Here is a 14,046-nt window from a genome sequence, read left to right on the forward strand (position 1 = left end):
GCTTCTCCTTGTCTCATTGTCTGGCCATGGGGAATGCTTTGGCTGTCACTTGCAGCTCCTTTTCTGAGTCTGTAGTGACTGGGGAAGTGCCTAGGTGGTTTTATCTTTTCTAGATGCAGAGGATGCAACAGGGAACCAGAAACGCCTTCCTGAAAATGTCATTTGTTTGTATTTTCTGGGTCTCTTACAGAGTCTCTGAGACTCATGCAGAGGCAGAAAAGGATACTCTCTATCTCCCTATGACTTTTATTAAATCCTAAGATTTTGAAATGTAGTAACTGGGACTCATTCTGATCTTAGTTGAATGAATTCTCTTTTTTTTTTTTTTTTTTGAGGCGGAGTCTCGCTCTCTCGCCCAGGCCAGAGTGCAGTGGCGCAATCTCGGCTCACTGCAAGCTCCACCTCCCAGGTTCACACCATTCTCCTGCCTCAGCCTCCCGAGTAGCTGGAACTACAGGCACCCGCCACTGCGCCCAGCTAATATTTTGTATTTTTAGTAGAGACGGGGTTTCACCGTGTTAGCCAGGATGGTCTTGATCTCCTGACCTCGTGATCCGCCCGCCTCGGCCTCCCAAAGTGCTAGGATTACAGGCGTGAGCCACCGCGCCCGGCATGAATTCTCATTACTGTGTTTCTTTTCCATGTTAAAGAAATATAATATTTGTGCTTCCTTAAAACTAAAATTACAACTGAAATCAGCGTAGTGAGTGGTTCACTTAGAGTGGAAGGTTTAAAGCACTAGAAGAGTTTATATTTAATAAAATTACTCACTTGGCCCAATGCAGTGGCTCACGCCTGTAATCCCAGCACTTTGGGAGGCCAAAGCAGGTGGATCACCTGAGGTCAAGAGTTCGAGACCAGCCTGGGCAACATGGTGAAACCCTGTCTCTACTAAAAATAGAAAAAAATTAGCCGGGCCTAGTGGCAGGCGCCTGTAATCCCGGCTACTCAGGAGGCTGAGGCAGGAGAATCACTTGAACCCAGGAGGCAGAGGTTGCAGTGAGCTGAGATTGCGCCATTGTACTCCAGCCTGGGCGACAGAGCAAGACTCCTTCTCCCAAAAAAAAAAAATTACTCACAAATCTATAATTGCCTCCTCCTTCTACTTGGCTTTACATTTTCCTATATCCTGTGATTTATTGCAAGTTACTGCCAATACCTTTTGAAGTCCATATGAGTAAATATTATAAGTAAATAACTAACATAAAACATTTCCTTTTTTTTTTTTTTTTTTAGAGATGGGGTCTCTCTCTGTCACCCAGGCTGGAGTACAGTGGTGTGATTACAGCTTATGGAAGCTTCAACCTCCTGGGCTCAAGCAGTCTTCCTGCCTTAGGCTCCCAAGTAGCTGAGACCACAGGCACATTCCACCATGCCAGATTAACTTTTTTTTTTTTTTTTGTAGAAACAGGATGTCACTATGTTGCCCAGGCTGGTCTCAAGCTCATGGGCTAAGTGATCCTCTTGCTTCAGCCTCCCAAAGTGCTGGGATTACATGCATGAGCCACCATGCCTGGCCTAAAACATTTTCTTAATCATCACTGTGTGCTTATGTGTTCTGGCACTGTTCTGTATGCTATGGGGAAAGGCTAATAAGATATTTTGGGTCCTTTATTTATTTATTTATTTTTTATGCTGAAGCCAATTGTTCGGAATATTTTGGGTCCTTATGTAGATTGTAACCCAGAGACTCAGATAAGGAGTGATACCTTATTTATACTATTTATCCACAAGTCAGGCATTACGTTTGAAATGTTTTTCTAGTAGTACTAATGAGCTTGTGCTGCACCAACCACTTACTCCTTAGTGGCCTCTTCTTTGACTCATGCATACATTTTATAGACGTCTTATAGTAGGGACTGTGGGTTTTGTTCTTGAAACAAAACAGAGATGACTAGAACACACCGGTTTCTAATTCCCAAGCCTGGCCTGATTTCTATCATCCTCCAACCTGCTAATCACATCTCCACGAAGAAGGGAGCCAAGTGCAGAGAGGAAAATGTTTCCCAGTTTTAATTGCAAAAATTTATGTAACAGCATGTGACACCAAACTCTAACAAACTGGCAAAGATCAAATCAACAAATACATAGCATGATATATGATGATAAATGATAAATATATAATGCAAGTTTATTTTATTTCTCTTGGGATAATGCTGAAAGGAAGAACAGAGATAATTAAAGGGAGAAAGTAATTTGTTTGCAAATATTAGGAACATCTTCTGAAAAGGCCAAGAGGCAGAAAGGAAACGGAGACTGTGGAAATGATTTATGAAAAATAAGGAAACAAAAGTACCTGATGGACTTACAGACTGTAAATCAGCAAAGACACGATGGGTAATGAAGGTCATTAAGACAGAACTAACTGGTGGAAAGCGCTCGGCCGGGCGCGGTGGCTCACGTCTGTAATCCCAGCACTTTGGGAGGCCGAGGCAGGCGGATCACGAGGTCAGGAGGTTAAGACCATCCTGGCTAACACGGTGAAACCCCACCTCTACTAAAAATACAAAAAATTAGCTGGGCGTGGTGGCGGGCGCCTGTAGTCCCAGCTACTCGGGAGGCTGAGGCAGGAGAATGGCATGAACCAGGGAGGAGGAGCTTGCAGTGAGCCGAGATTGCGCCACTGCACTCCAGCCTGGGTGACAGAGCGAGACTCCGTCTCAAAGAAAGAAAAAAAAAAGAAAGAAAGCGCTGGAGCTTGCAGTCAATATCTTTAACTTTATTTAGAAAGGTGCTATAGAATTTTTGAGGCCTAATAGACCATAGAAGTGGCATTTGAGAGAAGGATTTTAAGATCCTTAAGAAAATAAACCATTTAGAATCAGCCAGATTGATAAGGAAGGGTAATGTTCTGTTTATGGCAGAAGAGCTATGAGAAGTTCAGAGAAAAAAAAAACAACAGTATAATTTAGTTATTAACTGTAGGCGCAGGAGGCAGAAAATAAGACTCAGCATTCCTAAAAGATGAATTTCATGATGTGCCTTACTCTTCGGTAGGATTTATAGGCATTGCAGCATTACAGTTTTTACATCATAGGCAGTGTCTGCCTTCACGGCGAGCATGGGTTTCCAAGTCTCCTGGCAGCCGTTTAGCCTCAGAATAGGTCCCTTAATGACAGCACAATTTTTTTCTTCCATCCATTCTCACAGGTACAGTGGTAATCTCAACTTTTTAGAGTCACAAGGAAACTCAGAAGACATACTAGTTCAACTTGCTCATTTTACAGGTTGGAGAGGATATATGATTTGTTAAAGGCCATACAGTTAGTTTAGTGCTGAAGGAGAGTAAAACCCAGGCTTACAAGTTCTCAATAGTGTTTTTTTTGTTGTTTTTTTTTTTTCTTTTTTTTTTGAGATGGAGTCTCGCTCTGTCGCCCAGTCTGGAGTGCAGTGGCACAATCTCGGCTCACTGCAAGCTCCGCCTCCCGGGTTCACGCCATTCTCCTGCCTCAGCCTCCCTAGTAGCTGGGACTACAGGCGCCCACCACCACACCTGGCTAATTTTTTTTTTGTATTTTTAGTAGAGACGGGATTTCACTGTGTTAGCCAGGATGGTCTCGATCTCCTGACCTCGTGATCCGCCCGCCTCAGCCTCCCAAAGTGCTGGGATTACAGGCGTGAGCCACCGCGCCTGGCAACAAGTTCTCAATAGTGTTGCCAAATGTATTTGTTTCTATTTCAAATATGCCAAATGTATGTTTATCCTATTTTGAAAGGACCGGTTAGCCAATTATTCCTCTAGTTTTTGGAAAAATGATAAAGTGCCATGTTAAACATAAAACGTTGAAGTTATACCACTTTTTTTTAAATTAAAAAAATAGAGGTCGGGCATGGTGGCCTATGCCTGTAATGCCAGCACTTTGGGAGCCCGAGGTGGGTGAATCACTTGAAGTCAGGAGTTTGCAACCAGCCTGGCCAACATGGTGAAACCCTGTCTCTACTAAAAAATACAAAAATTAGCTGGGCGTGGTGGCAGGCACCTGTAATCCCAGCTACTTGGGAGGCTAAGGCAGGAGAATCACTTGAACCTGGGGGATGGAGGTTGCAGTGAGCCAAGATCACAGCACTGCTCTCCAGCCTGGGCAAGAGAGTGGGACTTGCCTCAAAAAAAAAAAAAAAAAAAGAGAGAGAGAGACGGGTCTCACTCTGCTGTCCAGGCTGGTCTTGAACTCCTGGGCTCAGGCTATCCACCTGCCTTGGCCTCCCAAAGTGCTGAGATTACAGGCATGAGCAATTGCACTCCTGCCTTTTTCTTTTCTTTTCTTTTCTTTTTTCTTTCTTTTTTTTTTTATTTTTCTGAGACAGAGTGTCACTCCCTTGCCTAGGATGGAGTGCAGTGGCATGATTACAGGCGTGAGCCATCATACCCAGCTTTATCTCACTTTTTTTTGAGACAGAGTTTCACTCTTGTCACCCAGGCTGGAGTGCAATGGCGTGTTCTCGGCTCACTGCAACCTCTGCCTCTCGGGTTCAAGCAATTCTCCTGCCTCAGCCTCCTGAGTAGCTGGGATTACAGGCACCTGCCACCATGCCTGGCTAATTTTGTATTTTTTTTTTTTTTTTTTTTTTTAAGAAAACAACACAATTTTTTTTAATGGCAAAAGATCTGAACAGGCATTTCATCAAAGAAGATATATGGATAACTAATAAGCGCAAGAAAATATTTCAACATCATTAGTCACTAGAGGAATGCAAATTAAAATCACAGTAAGATACCACTATAAACCTAGTAGGATGACTATTCTTAACAGTTTTATTGAAGTATAATTGACATGCAATAACCGGTTTTTATTTAATGTGTACATATCCATCACCTGCAAAAGTTTCTTCCTGCTTCTTTGAGCTCCCACCCTTCCAACCCTCATCAGTCCCTTATCCTCAACCAGTTATCTGCTGTCACACTATAAATTTGTTTGCATTTCCTAAAATTTTATATAAATAGTGCAGTTGTAAATGGTTGGGAAAAAATAAACAGAATCATACAATATGTACAGGTTTTCATTTGGCTTCTCTCACTAAGCATAATTATTTTGAGATCCAACCACGTTATATAATATATCAATTCTTCATTGTGTTTTATTGCTGAGTGATATTCCATAAACCATAGTTTATCAACTCAACTATTAATGGACATTTGAATCGCTTCTAGTTTGAGGCTGTCACAAAAAAATACTGCTGTGAACATTTATGTATGTAGTCTTTACCTGGGCATATGCTTTCATAGAAGTGGAACAGCTGATTCATATCATAGGGGCACATTTAACTTTTTTTTTTTTTAATTTTTTTTGCACACAAAAACAATAAACATTTTCTAAAAACACATACAAACAAAAAGATGCGTATCAAACATATTAGGAAGGTTGCACATGGGAAGTCGGGGAATAGAAATGGGGGGTGGGAGTTAAAATAAATGAGAGAGGGACTTTATATGGATCAGTGATAATAACTCAATCCTCTATTTGACAAAGAAGAGGGAGAAGGAAGAGGAAGAAAAAGAAAGTGGGATAAAGGATCAGAAAGGGAGGAAAATAGAAAAATTAGAGTATGACTCCAGGGTAGACCTGTTTTGTTGTCACTGAGTTGGTTGGTTTGTCTGTTGTATTTTTCATGTTTCGCCAAGTTGGCCGGACTGGTCTCGAACTCCTAGCCCGAAGTGATCAACCCGCCTCGCCCCCCAGAGTGCCGGGACCACAGGCGTGAGCCACCACGTCCAGCCCCCACATTGCTTCTGGCCTCCGTGGTAGACCTCCCAGACCGAGCGGCCGGGCAGAGGTGCTCCTCACTTCTTCCCAGACACGGGGCGGCCGGGCAGAGGCGCTCCTCACTTCCCAGACGGGGCGGCCAGGCAGAGACACTCCTTACTTCTTCCCAGACGATAGGTGGCCGGGCAGAGGCGCTCCTCACTTCCCAGACGATGGGTGGCCGGGCAGAGGCTCTCCTCACTTCCCAGACGATGGGTGGCCGGCAGAGGCGCTCCTCACTTCCCAGACGATGGGTGGCCGGCAGAGGCGCTCCTCACTTCCCAGACGATGGGTGGCCGGGCAGAGGCGCTCCTCACTTCCCAGACGATGGGTGGCCGGCAGAGGCGCTCCTCACTTCCCAGACGGGGCGGCCGGGCAGAGGCGCTCCTCACTTCCCAGACGGGGTGGCCGGGCAGAGGCGCTCCTCACCTCCCAGACGGTGGGTGGTCGGGCAGAGGCGCTCCTCACCTCCCAGACGGTGGGTGGTCGGGCAGAGGCGCTCCTCACCTCCCAGACGGTGGGTGGCCGGGCAGAGGCGCTCCTCACCTCCCAGACGGTGGGTGGCCGGGCAGAGGCGCTCCTCACCTCCCAGACGGTGGGTGGCCGGGCAGAGGCGCTCCTCACTTCCCAGACGGGGTGGCCAGGCAGAGGCGCTCCTCACCTCCCAGACGGGGCGGCTGGGCAGAGGCGCTCCTCACTTCTTCCCGGACGGGGCGGCCGGGCAGAGGCGCTCCTCACTTTCCAGACGACGGGTCGCCGGGCAGAGGCGCTTCTCACTTCCGAGACGATGGGTGGCCGGGCAGAGACGCTCCCCACCTCCCAGACGGGGCGGCGGCCGGGCAGGGGCTGCAATCCCAGCACCCTGGTAGGCCAAGGCAGGCGGCTGGGAGGCGGAGGCTGCCTCAAGGCCAGACCACGCCACCGCACTCCAGCCCGGGCAACACCGAGCACCGGGTGAGTGAGACTCTGTCTGCAGTCCCAGTACCTCGGGAGGCTGAGGCGGGCAGAGCACTCGGCGTCAGGAGCTGGCGACCAGCGTGGCCAACATGGCGAACGCGTGCCTGCAGCCAAAGGAGAAAAGGCAGGCAGTGGCGGCTTGCGCCGGCAGTCCCAGGCAGTCCGGACAGCAGCGAGCCGAGTAGATTGCAGCCTGGGCCATAGAGGGAAAGAAAAGAAAGAAAGAGAAAAGAAAGAAAGGAAGGAAGGAAGGAAGGAAGGAAGGAAGGAAGGAAGGAAGGAAGGAAGGAAGGAAGGAAGGAAGCTAATTTTGTATTTTTAGTAGAGACGGGGTTTCACCATGTTGTCCAGGCTGGTCTCAAACTCCTGAACTTAGGTGATCTGCCTGCCTCGGCCTCCCAAAGTGCTGGGATTACAGGCATCAGCCACCGCGCCTGGCCTATCTTCCTTTATCTAACATTCTTATTTAAAAATATTTCAGACATACAGAAAAAGATATAGTATAATAAATACACATGTACATACCACCTTGCTTGAAAATATCCTAACATTTTGCCATTTTTTTGCTTCACATCCTTCAAAACAAATAATACAATAAAAATACAGGCAAAGTTTCCTGTATTCCTCCCCATCTCATTCCACTCTCTGCCTTCCTCCTCAGAGGTAACGGCTATCCTAAAATACATATCATCACCCTTCATATTTTTATACTTTTGTAATACACATAGGTATCTACAAACAACAGATAACATTTTTCTTATTTTTAGGTATATGGCATCATACTCTACATATCCTTTTACAATTTGCTTTTTCCATTCAACATTATACTTTTGAGATTTATCCATGTTGATACATGTAGCTCTATTTCTTCTGTTTTCACTGATATATAGTATTCCTATTCTTTCTTTTTTTCCTATTGATTTTCTGCTTACAAAAATAAAAATATATAAACTTCCAATTTTTGGATTCATTATTGTTGTAATCAGTAAGTAGAAAACTAAGTCACTCTGACATGAAGAGTCAGGTTTAAATGCTTGGGAAATAAGGAGGTGGAGGTTGCAGTGAGCCAAGATCACGCCACTGCACTCCAGCCTGGGTCACAGAGGGAGACTCCATATCAAAAACAAAGAAAAAAAAACACCTGGGAAATAATTTTTCAGAAACAGTGAAGCTAAAGCAAAACTGAAATTGTAAGTCCTACATTTCAATGACACAATGAAAAAGGTTAAGAAGCCATTGAACGGGGTGCGGTGGCTCACGCCTGTAATCCCAGCACTTTGGGAGGCCGAGGCGGGCGGATCACGAGGTCAGGAGATCGAGACCATCCTGGCTAACACGGTGAAACCCCGTCTCTATTAAAAATACAAAAAATTAGCCGGGCGTGGTTGCAGGCGCCTGTAGTCCCAGCTACTCGGGAGGCTGAGGCAGGAGAATGGCGTGAACCCGGGAGGTGAAGCTTGCAGTGAGCCAAGATAGCGCCACTGCACTCTGGCCTGGGCGAAAGAGCGAGACTCCTTCTCAAAAAAAAAAAAAAGAAGCCATTGAAATGAAATTTTTAGAGTGTCAAACACGAGATTAACAATTATCTTTTGTTCAGAAAAAGACAAGGCAGAATGTTATATTTGCATACAAGTTACCACAAAATTTAAGTGAAATCTATATGGTTATTCTATCTCAGCAATAGAAAATTGCTTTTTTAGCCTATTTATTAAAAACGGCAAAAAACAAATTTTCTATAACCTCAAAAGTTTTATTTTAGTAGCTTCAACAAGAATAATTTTTTGTCACGGGTAATTACATTGATTATAATGATTGCTATAGAAAGTTTGTTTACTCTAAGTTTAAATTATAAACTATGTGTCAGCACTGTCCCAGGTACAAGAAGAAAAAAAAAACATAGAAAAAAATTATAGACTATGTTTGATCCAGGAGGTTGATTTTTCTTAGTAATGTTATAATTAAACCAAAAGTTTAGTGTAAAACATTAAACTTTTTCTTGTTAATTTAGATGCACAATTAATATATAAAGCTTATATAATATATAAGGGTATTCTTTTTAAGTAAGTTGCCTTCCTAGAAAAATAAATAAATGACTTAAACACATTAAAATCCATGTAGAATCTGACTTTTCCAGGACACAGTTGTATCAACAAACCATAAATTATTTCTCCATTTTCTATTAATATTAATTTAGGTCTTTTTTTTTTTTTTTTTTTTTGAGACGGAGTTTCACTCTCGTTGCCCAGGCTGGAGTGCAATGGCACGATCTCAGCTCACCACAACCTCTGCCTCCCAGGTTCAAGCAGTTCTCCTGCCTCAGCCTCCCGGGTAGCTGGGATTACAGGCGTGTGCCACCACACCTGGCTAATTTTGTATTTTTCGTAGAGATGGGATTTCTCCATGCTGGTCAGGCTGGTCTCAAACTCCCAACCTCAGGTGATCCGCCCGCCTCGGCCTCCCAAAGTGCTGGGATTACAGGCATGAGTCACCGTGCCCGGCCTAATTTAGGTCATTTCTAATTTTTTTGCTATTACAATGTTTTTGGTACTGTTCTGGTACTTACCATCTTGAGCACATGTCAGAGTTTCTGTAGGGCACATACCTAAAAATGAAATGTTAGGTCATAGGGTGTGAATAGCTTCATCTTTACTAGATATTGTCAAATTCCTTTTCAAATCAGCTCTACCAATAAGCACTATGTATACAAACGCATTGCTTGGCATTGTTAGATTTTTGAAATTTTTGTAAAGATGATGGGTATAAAATGTTGACATATTACATATTACATTATTATTAATATTAAATATTACATATTTTTTGTTTGCATTGCCCTGGTTATCAGTAAAGTTGAAGATCTTTTCATATATATGTATTAGCTATTCAGCATTCTTTTTCTATGAATTCTTATTCTTTGTGAATTTCTGTTTAGTGTTTCTCTTTTTCTTGTCCATTGGTAGAAATTGTTCAAATATTCTGAATCTTTGTCCTAGTCCTTGCTAGTTTTATATCTTGCATATATCTTCTACCTATGGCTTATTTTTTCACTTTCATTATGGTGACTTTTGTTGTATAAAAGTTGTTTACCTGTAATCCCAGCACTTTGGGAGGCCAAGGCGAGCAGACCACCTGAGGTTGGGAGTTCGAGACCAGCCTGACCAACATGAAGAAAGCCGGTCTCTACTAAAAATACAAAATTAGCTGGGTGTGTGGTGCGTGCCTATAATCCCAGCTACTAGGGAGGCTGAGGCAGGAGAATTTCTTGAACCTGGGAGGCGGAGGTTGCAGTGAGCAGAGATCGCACCATCGCACTCCAGCCTGGGCAACAAGAGCGAACCTCCGTCTCAAAAAAAAAATTGTTCATATTAGTATACTCCAATTTATCAATTGGTTCCTTCTGTTTTGTAATTTTGTGCCTTGAGATATCCCTCCTTATCTGAAGTCACAAAAGTATTTTCTTTAAAAGATTTTGGAATTTTTCATTTTTTAATTATTAATTCATTTGCAATTTTTTCTGCTTATATTATGAGGTAAGAGGCTAACTTTATTTTTCCATATGGGTACCCAGTAGTTTCCACATCACGTACTGAAGAGCCCATCATTTCCTCTCTGGTTTGTAACCAGTCATATACTAATTTACATACATGTATGAGCATTTATCTCAGTTCCATATTCTTTTCTATTAGCTATTTTTTCTCTACCAATTATCTTAATTCTTAATAGCTTTATAAGTCTTTATATTTAGTAGGGTAAGTCACCCCCCTACACACACCCTTTCCTTCAGTTTTATTTGTTTGTTTTTTGTTTTTTTTCTTTTGAGATGGAGTTTCGCTCTTGTCGCCCAGGCTGGGGTGCAATGGCGCAACCTCAGCTCACCGCAACCTCCGCCTCCCGGGTTCAAGTGATTCTCCTGCCTCAGCCTCTCGAGTAGCTGGGATTACAGGTACTTGCCACCATGCTCGGCTAATTTTGTATTTTTAGTAGAGACCGGCTTTCTCCATGTTGGTCAGGCTGGTCTTGAACTCCTGACCTCAGGTGATCCGCCCACCTCAGCCTCCCAAAGTGCTGGGATTACAGGCATGAGCCACCATCCCTGGCTTCTTCAGTTTTTAATGGTATATATTTTAGCCTTATATTTATATTAGACTTCAAACTATGGGAACTTGACTAGACAAAAAATTCATTCATGCGAAGAAATTGCAGACAGTCCAGATGAAGTCCAACTGTGTGTGCTGACAAAAATATGAGAAACTGCCTCCAATTAATATTGAGTTGTGAGGAAACAGGAAATTGAACTGTAGGGAGAAGCAGGAAATATTACCGCAACCAAATAGCCAACAGGTAAAAGGGAGTTAAGATGGTCCTGGGACCCTGTTTCATTGCCGTTGTTTTCCTGAATAAGTCTTTTGAAATGAGATATGATTGGATAAGAAAATTCTTTGCAAGAACTTATATAAGCTCTCATATCAACTTTATTCATGTATTTTATTTTAATTATTTTAGAGAGAAAGGTTTATTGCAAGATGGCTGAGCAAGGAGACAGAAGATGGGCTCAAATCTGCCTCCCCTCCTCAGCTCACAAGCTCACAAGCAGTGTATTTAAGGACAGTGGTTTTGGGAGCTCTCATATCAACTTTATTATACTGACTTGATTCCTGAGCAGGTTTAAAGGAATAATAAAAGGATATTGAGTATTTGTCAACTCTCAGCTTAGGAGAAAGTTAGTCACTCTTATATGAAGAGTCAGGTTTGAATACTTGGAAAACAATCTCTTCATGAACAGTGAAGCTAAAATAATGTGAGGTGGCACATGTAATTGCACTGGAATCTGCCTGCAGCTACAGTTCTCATGTAAACTGATTAATGTGATGATGCTTGTTCCAAAGCTCAAAAGGCTTCCCAGAGCGCTACTGAACCCCAGTCCTACATTTGGCCTCTCTAGTTTGTTAACAAAGATTTGAAGGACAACAGTCTAGATGGAAACCTAAGCAAGATATCAATAAATAGAATGCTCCTTCCCCACCTCCCTGCTAACACCCCCAGCAAAAAAAAAAGTACAAATGGAATAAACATTCCATTCAGCATAACAATTGGGCTTTGTACTGAGAAACAAACAATAGGCATATATATATATGTGTGTGTGTGTGTGTATATATATATATATATATATATATACAGGCATATATATATATTTATATAGGCATATATATCTATATATATATATCTCGCTCTGTCACCCAGGCAGGAGTGCAGTGGTGTGATCCCACCTCACTGCAACCTCTGCCTACCCAGTTCAAGCAATTCTCCTGCCTCAGCCTCCTCAGTAGCTGGGATCACAGGTACCCACCACCTTGTATTTTTAGTAGAGACGGGGCTTCACCATGTTGGCCAGGCTGGTCTCGAACTCCTGACCCCAGGTAATCCACCCACCTTGGCTTCCCAAAGTGCTGGGATTACAAGCGTGAGCCACGGCACCCGGCCAAGATTTACCTTTTGGAATATAGTTAGGTTGAACCCTATGAAATGGCTGTTTTGGTAGGTCAGAAATGGCCAAATACCAGCAGATTCACAGGGTTCAGCTCTATAAAACAGGTCACAGTCTCACAAGTCTCACAATTTCATTCAGTAAACATTTACTGAAGGCTCTAATGTAGCTTTTGTTTTCAGGCAACTTTCATTCTAGTGAGGGATTCTAAAATATAAACAAATATTTGCAAATCAGAATGATGAATGCAATAGTAAAGGCACAGGATAGCACAAAGGAAGGTGTCATCGGGTAAGCTCAGTCAGGCAAGGAAAGACTTTACAAAGCAGGTGATGTTTAGTTGAGTAATTAGAAAGGAGTTGGGTTGGTTGAGGGATGGACAGTGTCTTTTTAGATGGAGTGAACTACCTAAGCAAGATCTTTGAGGCACAAAACAGGATGGCAAGTTCCAGGAATAATGCTGTTAAATCATTTAGGATGTCTGGATCTATAGGGGAGGGAAGGTAGCTGGAGGCTGCAGGAAAATAGGAGTAAGGACAGAAAATAAGTGTGGAGAGAAATTAAACAGATATGGATTGTGGAATGAACAAGTATAGGCCGCCTTCAATGTCATACTATAAGAATTTTGACTGTAAAGATGTAACAATTTTTTTTTTTTTGAGACGGAGTTTTGCTCTTGTTGCCCAGGCTAGAGTGCAATGGCACAACCTCGGCTCGCTGCAACCTCTGCCTCCCAAGTTCAAGCATATTACAAGCATGAACCATCATGCCCAGCTAATTTTTGTATTTTTAGTAGAAACAGGGTTTCACCATGTTGGCCAGGCTGGTCTCAAACTCCTGACCTCAGGTGATCTGCCTGCCTCGGCCACCCAAAGTGCTGTGATTACAGGTGTGCCCAGCAGATATAACAAATTAAGTGTCTTCAATCAGATTATGGTAGGCTAGTGAAGCTTTAGCTGGAAGTTAACACAATCAACTTACCATTTTAGAAGGTAAGTAATTTTGTGAACTTAACAGTAGGGAGATTTGCTTAGAGTTTACAGGTATGAAGAAGTGAACTAAGGTAACAACCTGGAGATGCAGAGAATGGGAAGGAGTGAGAGATGTGGTAGAAGTAAAATTGAAAATGCTCAGCATACTTCTCTGGTCCTTTAGTTCTTTTGAAAAATGTGACATATTTTCTTTTGAAAGTTCTATATGACTAAAATATCTGCATTGTGACTTTAAAACAACTGTTATTCTGGACATCTTAATAACAATAAAATCACTGCATTGTGAATTTAATTAATTACCATCTAATCTTAAAATGAATTTTAAAACTTGGGTTAATTTTTCATTCTATTTGTCTTCTATTTGAGACATTATAGATATAACCACAATCTTCATAGAATCTTCTACTGCAAAGGAACATTCTTTTTCCTAGTTCTGAATGAAAGCATTTCTGATATGTGAAGAATTCTCATTCCTAAAGGGGAAGTAGTAATGCCCACAATCTTCTCATCGTTATGCCACTTGATAAAGGGAAAAGCTAATTTAATTCTTTTTTAATTTGTTTTTAAAAACATAGAACACTTCACGAATTTGCATGTCATCCTCCTGCAGGGACCATGCTAATCTTCTTTGTATCATTCCAATTTTAGTATATGTGCTGCCGAAGTGAGCTGCTAATACACTCATAATCCATTTTTTCCCTGGAAATCACTATCCATAAGAAATAATGTCAGAAAATGAGATTTTTATTAGTTTAATTATTAGATTGAGCAATGGGTATTTGAAATTATATATCCATGTGTGAAATTCAAATAATATTTAACTTTCATAATTCTTCCAACTTGTTCACTAAAATCTTACCCTAAAAGCTAAATA

At 42.3% G+C, this 14,046-nt stretch overlaps 1 non-coding gene across 1 annotated transcript; it reads right to left on the reverse strand.

Moving 5' to 3' along the window:
* Window positions 1-13,737: 13,737 nt before the first annotated feature.
* Window positions 13,738-13,842, reverse strand: LOC129481367 (U6 spliceosomal RNA). The gene has a single exon (XR_008657377.1). It is a non-coding gene; the product is annotated as a U6 spliceosomal RNA (small nuclear RNA).
* Window positions 13,843-14,046: the final 204 nt, after the last annotated feature.

The sequence above is a fragment of the Symphalangus syndactylus genome, chromosome 4, assembly GCF_028878055.3.
Source record: "Symphalangus syndactylus isolate Jambi chromosome 4, NHGRI_mSymSyn1-v2.1_pri, whole genome shotgun sequence".
NCBI lineage: Eukaryota > Metazoa > Chordata > Mammalia > Primates > Hylobatidae > Symphalangus > Symphalangus syndactylus.